Source organism: Canis lupus, chromosome 17, assembly GCF_048164855.1.
Source record: "Canis lupus baileyi chromosome 17, mCanLup2.hap1, whole genome shotgun sequence".
NCBI classification, from domain to species: domain Eukaryota; kingdom Metazoa; phylum Chordata; class Mammalia; order Carnivora; family Canidae; genus Canis; species Canis lupus.
Window position 1 is genome coordinate 45,345,093 of NC_132854.1, and position 12,250 is coordinate 45,357,342.

Here is a 12,250-nt window from a genome sequence, read left to right on the forward strand (position 1 = left end):
TGCGGGGCGGGGGCGGCTCGGGGGGCTCGGGGGCGGCTCCGCGGAGGGGGCTGCGGGGCGGGAGTGCAAATCCAACAGCGCAGGCCCCAGAGCACAGGGCGCCGGGACACAGCCCAGGATCCGGCCTCCCCCCGGGCCAGGCAGAGGCCGGGAGGGCCCAGGACAGCGAGGACGCTCCTGACCGGGGCTGAGCAGATCAGCGGCCCCGCCCCGGAGCCTCCAGGCCCTGCAGACGGAGAGCTCTGGAGCTACTGCGGGGGCTGACTCCAGGGCTGCAGAGCTGCCCCGCCACTGGGGCTGTTCCTCCTGGGGCCTCACGGGGTGAACACCCCCCACTGAGCCCTGCACCAGGCAGGGGCAGAGCAGCTCCCCCAAGTGCTAACACCTGAAAATCAGCACAACAGGCCCCTCCCCCAGAAGCCCAGCTAGACGGACAACTTCCAGGAGAAGCCAAGGGACTTAAAGTACACAGAATCAGAAGATACTCCCCCGTGGGTTTTTTTGTTTGTTTTGTTTTGTTTTTGTTTCCTTTTGTGTTGCTTTTTTGATTTGTTTCCTTCCCCCACCTTTTCCGTTTTTTCTTTTTCTTTCTCTTTTTCTTCTTTTTCTTTTTTACTTCCTTTTTTACATTTTTCTCTTTCTCTTTTCTTTCCTTCCTTCTCTCCTCTCTTTTTCTCCTTTTCCCAATACAACTTGCTTTTGGCCACTCTGCACTGAGCAAAATGACTAGAAGAAAAACCTCACCTCAAAAGAAAGAATCAGAAACAGTCCTCTCTCCCACAGAGTTACAAAATCTGGATTACAATTCAATGTCAGAAAGCCAATTCAGAAGCACTATTATACAGCTACTGGTGGCTCTAGAAAAAAGCATAAAGGACTCAAGAGACTTCATGACTGCAGACTTTAGATCCAATCAGGCAGAAATTAAAAATCAATTGAATGAGATGCAATCCAAACTAGAAGTCCTAACGATGAGGGTTAACGAGGTGGAAGAACGAGTGAGTGACATAGAAGACAAGTTGATGGCAAAGAGGGAAACTGAGGAAAAAAGAGACAAACAATTAAAAGACCATGAAAATAGATTAAGGGAAATAAACGACAGCCTGAGGAAGAAAAACCTACATTTAATTGATGTTCCTGAGGGCGCCGAAAGGGACAGAGGGCCAGAATATGTATTTGAACAAATTCTAGCTGAAAACTTTCCTAATCTGGGAAGGGAAACAGGCATTCAGATCCAGGAAATAGAGAGATCCCCCCCTAAAATCAATAAAAACCGTTCAACACCTCGACATTTAATAGTGAAGCTTGCAAATTCCAAAGATAAAGAGAAGATCCTTAAATCAGCAAGAGACAAGAAATCCCTGACTTTTATGGGGAGGAGTATTAGGGTAACAGCAGACCTCTCCACAGAGACCCGGCAGGCCAGAAAGGGCTGGCAGGATATATTCAGGGTCCTCAATGAGAAGAACATGCAACCAAGAATACTTTCTCCAGCAAGGCTCTCATTCAAAATGGAAGGAGAGATAAAGAGTTTCCAAGACAGGCAGGAACTGAAAGGAATATGTGACCTCCAAACCAGCTCTGCAAGAAATTTTAAGGGGGACTCTTAAAATTCCCCTTTAAGAAGAAGTCCAGTGGAACAATCCACAAAAACAAGGACTGAATAGATATCATGATGACACTAAACTCATATCTGTCAATAGTAACTCTGAACGTGAACGGGCTTAATGACCCCATCAAAAGGCGCAGGGTTTCAGACTGGATAACAAAGCAGGACCCATCTATTTGCTGTCTACAAGAGACTCATTTTAGACAGAAGGACACCTACAGCCTGAAAATAAAAGGTTGGAGAACCATTTACCATTCGAATGGTCCTCAAAAGAAAGCAGGGGTAGCCATCCTTATATCAGATAAACTAAAATTTACCCCGAAGACTGTAGTGAGAGATGAAGAGGGACATTATATCATACTTAAAGGATCTATCCAATAAGAGGACTTAACAATCCTGAATATATACGCCCCGAATGTGGGAGCTGCCAAATATTTAAACCAATTAATAACCAAAGTGAAGAAATAATTAGATAATAATACACTTATATGTGGTGACTTCAATCTAGCTCTTTCTACCCTCGATAGTCTTCTAAGCACAACATCTCCAAAGAAACGAGAGCTTTAAATGATACACTGGACCAGATGGATTTCACAGATATCTACAGAACTTTACATCCAAACTCAACTGAATACACATTCTTCTCAAGTGCACATGGAACTTTCTCCAAAATAGACCACATACTGGGTCACAAATCGGGTCTGAACCGGTACCAAAAGATTGGGATCATCCCCTGCATATTCTCAGACCATAATGCCTTGAAATTAGAACTAAATCACAACAAGAAGTTTGGAAGGACCTCAAACACGTGGAGGTTAAGGACCATCCTGCTAAAAGATGAAAGGGTCAACCAGGAAATTAAGGAAGAATTAAAAAGATTCATGGAAACTAAGGAGAATGAAGATACAACCGTTCAAGAGCTTTGGGATGCAGCAAAAGCAGTCCTAAGGGGGAAATACATCACAATACAAGCATCCATCCAAAAACTGGAAAGAACTCAAATACAAAAGCTAACCTTACACATAAAGGAACTAGAGAATAAACAGCAGATTGACCCCACGCCCAGCAGAAGAAGAGAGTTAATTAAAATTCGAGCAGAACTCAACAAAATCGAGACCAGAAGAACTGTGGAACAGGTCAACAGAACCAGGAGTTGGTTCTTTGAAAGAATTAATAAGATAGATAAACCATTAGCCAGCCTTATTAAAAAGAAGAGAGAGGAGACTCAAATTAATAAAATCATGCATGAGAAAGGAGAGATCACTACCAACACCAAGGAAATACAAACGATTTTAAAAACATATTATGAACAGCTATACGCCAATAAGTTAGGCAATCTAGAAGAAATGGACGCATTCCTGGAAAGCCACAAACTACCAAAACTGCAACAGGAAGAAATAGAAAAGCTGATCAGGCCAATAACCAGGGAGCAAATTGAAGCAGTCATCAAAAACCTCCCAAGACACAAGAGTCCAGGGCCAGATGGCTTCCCAGGGGAATTCTATCAAACGTTTAAAGAAGAAATCATACCTATTCTCCTAAAGCTGTTTGGAAAGATAGAAAGAGATGGAGTACTTCCAAATTCGTTCTATGAGGCCAGCATCACCTTAATTCCAAAACCAAAGACCCCACCAAAAAGGAGAATTACAGACCAATATCCCTGATGAACATGGATGCAAAAATTCTCAACAAGATACTGGCCAATAGGATCCAACAGCACATTAAGAAAATTATTCACCATGACCAAGTAGGATTTATCCCCGGGACACAAGGGTGGTTCAACACTCGTAAAACAATCAATGTGATTCATCATATCAGCAAGAGAAAAACCAAGAACCATATGATCCTCTCATTAGATGCAGAGAAAGCATTTGACAAAATACAGCATCCATTTCTGATCAAAACTCTTCAGAGTGTAGGGATAGAGGGAACATTCCTCGACATCTTAAAAGCCATCTACGAAAAGCCCACAGCAAATATCATTCTCAATGGGGAAGCACTGGGAGCCTTTCTCCTAAGATCAGGAACAAGACAGGGATGTCCACTCTCACCACTGCTATTCAACGTAGTACTGGAAGTCCTAGCCTCAGCAATCAGACAACAAAAATACATTAAAGGCATTCAAATTGGCAAAGAAGAAGTCAAACTCTCCCTCTTCGCCGATGACATGATACTCTACATAGAAAACCCAAAAGCCTCCACCCCAAGATTGCTAGAACTCATACAGCAATTTGGTAGTGTGGCAGGATACAAAATCAATGCCCAGAAATCAGTGGCATTTCTATACACTAACAATGAGACTGAAGAAAGAGAAATTAAGGAGTCAATCCCATTTACAATTGCACCCAAAAGCATAAGATACCTAGGGAATAAACCTCACCAAAGATGTAAAGGATCTATACCCTCAAAACTATAGAACACTTCTGAAAGAAATTGAGGAAGACACAAAGAGATGGAAAAATATTCCATGCTCATGGATTGGCAGAATTAATATTGTGAAAATGTCAATGTTACCCAGGGCAATGTACACGTTTAATGCAATCCCTATCAAAATACCATGGACTTTCTTCAGAGAGTTAGAACAAATTATTTTAAGATTTGTGTGGAATCAGAAAAGACCCCGAATAGCCAGGGGAATTTTAAAAAAGAAAACCATATCTGGGGGCATCACAATGCCAGATTTCAGGTTGTACTACAAAGCTGTGGTCATCAAGACAGTGTGGTACTGGCACAAAAACAGACACATAGATCAGTGGAACAGAATAGAGAACCCAGAAGTGGACCCTGAACTTTATGGGCAACTAATATTCGATAAAGGAGGAAAGACTATCCATTGGAAGAAAGACAGTCTCTTCAATAAATGGTGCTGAGAAAATTGTTCATCCACATGCAGAAGAATGAAACTAGACCACTCTCTTTCACCATACACAAAGATAAACTCAAAATGGATGAAAGATCTAAATGTGAGACAAGATTCCATCAAAATCCTAGAGGAGAACACAGGCAACACCCTTTTTGAACTCGGCCACAGTAACTTCTTGCAAGATACATCCATGAAGGCAAAAGAAACAAAAGCAAAAATGAACTATTGGGACTTCATCAAGATAAGAAGCTTTTGCACAGCAAAGGATACCGTCAACAAAACTCAAAGACAACCTACAGAATGGGAGAAGATATTTGCAAATGACGTATCAGATAAAGGGCTAGTTTCCAAGATCTATAAAGAACTTATTAAACTCAACACCAAAGAAACAAACAATCCAATCATGAAATGGGCAAAAGACATGAACAGAAATCTCACAGAGGAAGACATAGACATGGCCAACATGCACATGAGAAAATGCTCCGCATCACTTGCCATCAGGGAGATATAAATCAAAACCACAATGAGATACCACCTGACACCAGTGAGAATGGGGAAAATTAACAAGGCAGGAAACCACAAATGTTGGAGAGGATGTGGAGAAAGGGGAACACTCCTGCACTGTTGGTGGGAATGTGAACTGGTGCAGCCACTCTGGAAAACTGTGTGGAGGTTCCCCAAAGAGTTAAAAATAGACCTGCCCTACGACCCAGCAATTGCACTGTTGGGGATTTACCCCAAAGATACAGATGCAATGAAACGCCGGGACACCTGCACCCCGATGTTTATAGCAGCAATGGCCACGATAGCCAAACTATGGAAGGAACCTCAGTGTCCATCGAAAGATGAGTGGATAAGAAGATGTGGTTTATGTATACAATGGAATATTACTCAGCTATTAGAAATGACAAATACCCACCATTTGCTTCAACGTGGATGGAACTGGAGGGTATTATGCTGAGTGAAATAAGTCAATCGGAGAAGGACAAACATTATATGTTCTCATTCATTTGGGGAATATAAATAATAGTGAAAGGGAATATAAGGGAAGGGAGAAGAAATGTGTGGGAAATATCAGAAAGAGAGACAGAACGTAAAGACTGCTAACTCTGGGAAACAAACTAGGGGTGGTAGAAGGGGAGGAGGGTGGGGGGTGGGAGTGAATGGGTGATGGGCACTGGGGGTATTCTGTATGTTGGTAAATTGAACACCAATAAAAAGTAAATTAAAAAAAAAGTAAAAAAAAGAGAAAAAAATAAAATCCTAGAATAAGCTGAGTTTTCTTAATTTATCTAACACCCTTTATAAGAGGCACAAAATGAAACAAATGGTAATTTTAAGAGAATAGATACTCACTCTGTTCTGCTTAAGATGAAATTACATATTCTCTTGTAAAAGAAAAGATGTCAGAGTTAGCACAGAAGAATGAATTCATGTTATTAAGAATTCACAATTAAAATATTAAAATTCTGACATTATAAAAATGCTCATAAACCCACAACCATCATTTGATGTCAAGATGATATTGTAGTCATTAAAAAAATAATATTACCTAGAAATTCTATTCTGAACAAAGACATTAGATAGAAAAACTTTATTAAATAAAATTAGCATTCCTAAAGATGTTTGAAATCCACTTTGAGTAACTTTTGTGATTGTGAACTGTAAATATGAACATTAAGTACATATTTAAACTAGGTGAGTTACGTTGACTTTTTATTTTAATCACATATTGAGTTCTGCAATTTGTAAGAAATAGTAGCAAATTTATATTCAGGACAGCTTTCAATGTTTATGTGCATATTTAAACATTAAAGGTACATTTCTAAGTGATATGACACCTCAATAGGCACTAAATATAGTCAACTTAGCACTGCGGATGAATTGTATTCATGTATATGTTCATCAGTAAAATAGAGGACATGCTTATTTACTTTTTTTTCTGTCTATATAGTACAACAATATTGGCAGGTGGTTAACCTTTAAATGAATGTCTGAACCTATCCCTTAGCTTCACTGTCTGGCATTAGTAGCAAGAATCAATTAGTAATGAAGTTTATATAGAGTTGGAAATGTGCACTATAACTGCAAGCTTATTTACTAATACTAATGTGTTTAATCACATGGACGATAGCATAACAATAAAGGGGCATTTTAAAACTATATTTTTCCCTATGTCATGTAAAATTACAGAAAATATGGAAAAAATCATCTACAACCATTGTGAAAAATCAACTTTTTTCATTTGCCAAGTTTCTTTACATTCTAGGCTATATGTGTGAGCAATAAAATTCTCCAAAATTCATTAACAGAGCTATTATTCTGTGGAAACACATCTTTCTCTTCATGATGGAGAAAATGATATTTACTTGTTTGTGGAGCATGACATTTGGTGTTACCATATTGCAAATGTGGAAACAAGGATTTTATGAATGGTTTTGTTTTCAGATTTTAGGAGATAGTTAAATTTTGTGCAACAAAGTTACCATTTGAGATATACTCCAGGAAACGTATTCTCACTGTCTTCATACATATGTTGACTCTCTAAGGAAATCTATTTTGAAATCTCAAGGTTCATTATAGTTCTACTGCATACATCCTCAGTTTAATCAGAAATGTCTTTGCAAATCATACCACATTTCTTTTTTCTGCACCTATTAGTTCACTGGAACTATACATTTCTTTGAGTTTCCCATCTCCCTTAATTTGTAAATAAGGCAAATATATAAGTTCTGCTATAAGAATATTTTAGGTAAATTTAAGTAGAATGTTCTGAGACATAGGACATTCTGACCTCAGTTACTTATTTTACTTCTATGATTAAAGATTAATATTCAGATTTTCTTTTTCACTGCTACCCATATAATACCTTGCTCTTCTTGGTCAAGTGTATTTCCTCACCTTCTTCATAGTCTTCCTGAAGTTCTGTTGTTCTTCTTTTTTTTTTTTTGTATCATTCTTTTATAAATGTTTTCCAAATAAGTAGAATTATACAACCACTTTTCCCGGTAAATGGCAACATATACTGACCGCTATGTAGGGCAGAATAGTGCTCCACCAAAGATGTTCATGTTCTAATCCCTGCAATATGTGAATATGTTACCTTACATGAAAAAAAAAAAAAAACTAAGGGTGCAGGTGGAATTGAAGTTGCTAATCTGTTGACTTCAAACTAGGGAGATTATACTTAATTATTGAGGTGGACCCTTAAAAGTAGAAAGGGAAGACTGAAGAATCAGTGAAAGATGTGATAATAATGAAGAGACAGGCAAGTTTTGAGGCATAAAAGAATCTCCTATTCCTTCCAGAATTCTATTGAAATATTAGTAAAAAGTAAATCGGAAAATACATTCATTAAAGAATAAAAAGCAAGAGTGAGAACATCATCAGGTAAGAGATTTTAATAAATTTGTAGAAGGTAGGAAGTAGATGGGAGCCTGTTGATGAATAACCTTAAGTAGAAGAATCTACAGACAAAAACCTATGTAGGAAAACGTCTAGTGGAAGTGAGCATCAGTATTCCCTGCCAACTCCTGGGAGACTTCAGATTCTATATTTGAAAGTTTAGGAATGGGGAGTGAAAAGTGAGACAGAAATTGAGGTGATTGTGTGAAGCCAACTCTATAGATCAGCTATTCAAATTTCCTCATCTGTATCCCCAGGCTACAAATAAATGAGATAATCTGCCAGAGAAGGCTAAGTATCCCTTGTGAGGGTTGTCCACCAGAGTAAGCCTCCCTCAAACTGAAAGATGGGAGAAAAGAATCCTGCCTATTCCTTCACTTAAAGTGAAGATAGTCAATTGATTTAATTATATTTGTCAGGTAAATGTTATAAACATTGTCAATGTAAACACTGTAATCTAATTGATAGAAATGGCAAGTGGTCAAGCCAAGAGAGAGGTTGAAGAAACTAATTTCCTCATTTTATGATAGTTGAGAGATTTCATCTACAGATGTTGAAATGAGAAACAAGATTAAGTATGTATATTATTTAAAATTATGAATGTAACATATTGTGGTAAGCAGCCTCTAAGATGGTCCCCAGTGATCCCTGCCTTCTGGTATTGACATCTTCACGTAATCTCCTCACTTTGAGTGTGGGTTAGATTTATTGATTAACTTCTAAGGAATAGAATACAGCAGAAATGATAGGATGTCACTTAGGATTAGGTTATAAAAAAGGACTGTGACTCCCCACCGCTTCCCTCCCCCAGTGCTTTGCTGGCCTACTTAGCTGCCAGGTTGTGAGACAGTCATGTGGAAAGACCTGCAATGGTCCTTTTTCCCCATAGGTGAGCCTTTAGGCACAACTGAAGTCCTGAATGGTAAACTCACTGCAGCCTCATGAGAAATCTTGAGTCAGAGGTACTCAGCTTAGCCATACCCAGGTTCATGACCCAAAGAAAACTTGGGATAGTAAATCATGTTGTAACATTAATATTTTTGTAGTATAAATTTATTATGTAGCAATAGTAAATATACATTTTTATATACATATTTACATATGTACACATATACACACATATATAATTTGCTATTGAGTTTATAAAAAATGTTTGCATATAAAAGTTTAATTTTTATATAGTTAAATATATAAATTTGACTCATCATTTCTTTTTCTAAAAGATGTATTCAGGGATCCCTAGGTGGCGCAGCGGTTTGGCGCCTGCCTTCAGGCCTAGGGCGCGATCCTGGAGACCCGGGATCGAATCCCACATCGGGCTCCCAGTGCATGGAGCCTGCTTCTCCCTCTGCCTGTGTCTCTGCCTCTCTCTCTCTCTCTCTCTCTCTGTGACTATCATAAATAAACAAAAATTAAAAAAAAAATAAAAGATGTATTCATTCATTTTAGAGAAAGAGAGCAAGCACGGGGAGGGGCAGAGGGCGAGAGAGAGAGAATCTCAAGCAGATTCCCCACTGAGCATGGAGTCTGACTCGGGACTTGATCCTAGGACCCTGTGATCACGACCTGAGCTGAAATCAAGTCAGTCACTTAACCCACTGAGCTATCCAGGAGCCCCTGTCTCATCATTTCTTTCAGAAATTTTACCTTTTCTATCCATAGATTGTACATATAGTCTATTACATGTTGTATACCAATGTTTTAAACATTTTATATTTTAACTTTAATCCATATGACATGTATTTTTTGTTTAAAATAGAGTCCAGGGGGATCCCTGGGTGGCGCAGCGGTTTGGCGCCTGCCTTTGGCCCAGGGCGCGGTCCTGGAGACCCGGGATCGAATCCCACATCGGGCTCCCGGTGCATGGAGCCTGCTTCTCCCTCTGCCTGTGTCTCTGCCTCTTTCTCTCTCACTGTGTGCCTATCATAAATAAATAAAAAATAAAATAAAATAAAATAAAATAAAATAAAATAAAATAAAATAGAGTCCAGGGCAGCCCGGGTGGCTCAGCGGTTTAGCGCCGCCTTCATGATCCTGGACACCTGGGATCAAGTCCCACCTCGGGCTCCCTGCATGGAGCCTGCTTCTCCCTCTGCCTGTGTCTCTGCCTCTCTCTCTTTCTCTCTCTCATTAATAAATAAATAAAAATAAATAAAAATAAAATAGAGTCCAATTTAACTTTTCACACATGACTAGTCAGTTTTGTCTGCAAAACTTATTAAATAAATAATCTATCATTTTCCCACTTACGTAAATAAATATAATAGATTTAATGAGTTATCATATATACTTGGAGTTGTTTCTGAAGACTGTTCTGTTACAGATTCATTTGTCTCTTCCTGTAACAATATCTTACTGATTTGATGAATGCATACTCTAGGCTAATTAGTAAAGCAAGTTCTGACTTCATCCAAATTGCTTTTCTTTTCTACATTTATGGGCAGTCAGTCTACAATGTACAAAAAGCTCAGATGGACAAGAAACAGTTCAAGTTAAAAAATCAGCAAAGATCACAAAAAACATTATTTACAAAAGAGCAATTCTAAATGACCAACAGACATAAACCTATGAAAAAATTCAAATTCTCTAATAGTCATTATTAGCTGATTAAATCAACCGTGAGATATAATCTTACCCTATCTGACTGGCAACAATTTAAGAGCTCTAATATCTATTTCTGTTGAGGCTGCAAAATAAAAGGAACACTTTACCTTACTTTACTGAACTTACTGACGAAAAACTGAAATATGCATTGTTACTGCCTTTTGGGAATCGGTACAGCCTTTTGGTGATATCTTAAAAAATTTAAGAACAGTTCTAACTTTAACCTAGAAATTCTACTCCTGGGAATCTATATCATAGAAATAAATTAACTAGTCATTGAGAGTATTTGCACAGAATGTTAATTGAAGTAATGATCATTGAGGTACAGAACTGAAAGCATTTTTCATTCCCATTAGTAAAAGAATGGCTCAATAAATTATGGAACCTGTATATCATGAAATTTTCAACAATTTAAAAAGAATCTTTAAAATTGTTACAGTTGATTTAGAGAGATTTCCACAAAAAATTCTTGACTGAGAAGAGAAAATGCAGAAAAGTTCAGTAGCATGATCTCAATTTTGTATAATAAGTAGTGGCCAAAAATATACAGGAATTATGCCTATACAGGCATTATCTTTTTGCAAGTGGAGTAAGACCCCCCAAACAAATAAACAAGCATGCAAGCTGAAATCATGTAAATTTATCTTAATAATCAATGGATAGGGCAGCCCTGGTGGCACAGCAGTTTGGCGCCGCCTGCAGCCTGGGGTGTGATCCTGGAGACCCAGGATCAAGTCGCACATCGGGCTCCCTGCATGGAGTCTGCTTCTCCCTCTCCCTGTGTCTCTGCCTCTCTCTCTCTCTCTGTGTCTATGAATAAATAAATAAATCTTTAAAAAAATAATCAATGGATAAAACTATGATTGTTCTAAAGCCTTTAAAAATGTAGTCAAAAATTAAAACTTCTGGGTCAATTAGTCATAAATGTATGGAGAAATTAATAAATTGTAAAACTAACGTTTATTCAGTACACCGTAAACTAACATGAAGAAAATTAAGAGTTAAAGCATTTTATTTCTTTGTAAAAAATGTATTAAAACAAACTTATCAAGAATAATTGGAACTAGAACAAGCAATCTCAAAACTTGTGTAGAACCACAAAAGACCTAGAATAGCCAAAGCAACCTTGAAAAAGAAAAAAAAAATACTGGAGGTATCATAATTCCAGATTTCAAGTTATGTTACAAAGTGGTAGTAATTAAAACAGTATGGTGCTGGCAAATAATAAACAAACAAACAAACAAACAAACAAACAAAATTTTAAAAACCCAAAGAAACAGATCAATGGAACAGGATAGAAACCCAGAAAAAAAAAAACAAATCCAATTTATATGGTCAATTAATCTTTGACAAAGGAGGAAAGAATATGCCATGAGAAAAAGACATTCTTTTCAGTGGTGTTGGGGAACCTGAACAGTTACATGCAAAAGAATGAAATTGTACCACTTCTTTATATCATACACAAAAATAAACTCAAAATGGATTAAATGCCTAAGTGTGAGACCTGAAATCATAAAAATCATTGAAGAGAACACGGGCAGGATTTTCTCTGACATTGGGTACAGCAAAATTTTTCTAGATATGTCTCCTTAGGTAAGAGAGAGAGAAGCAAAAATAAACTATTGCGACTACACCAAAATAAAAAGTTTCTGCACAGCAAAGGAACAACCAACAAAACTAAAAGACAACCTGTGGAATGGGAAAAGATATTTTTAAACAATACATCCAATAAAGGGTTAGTATCCAAAATATATAAATAACTTATACAA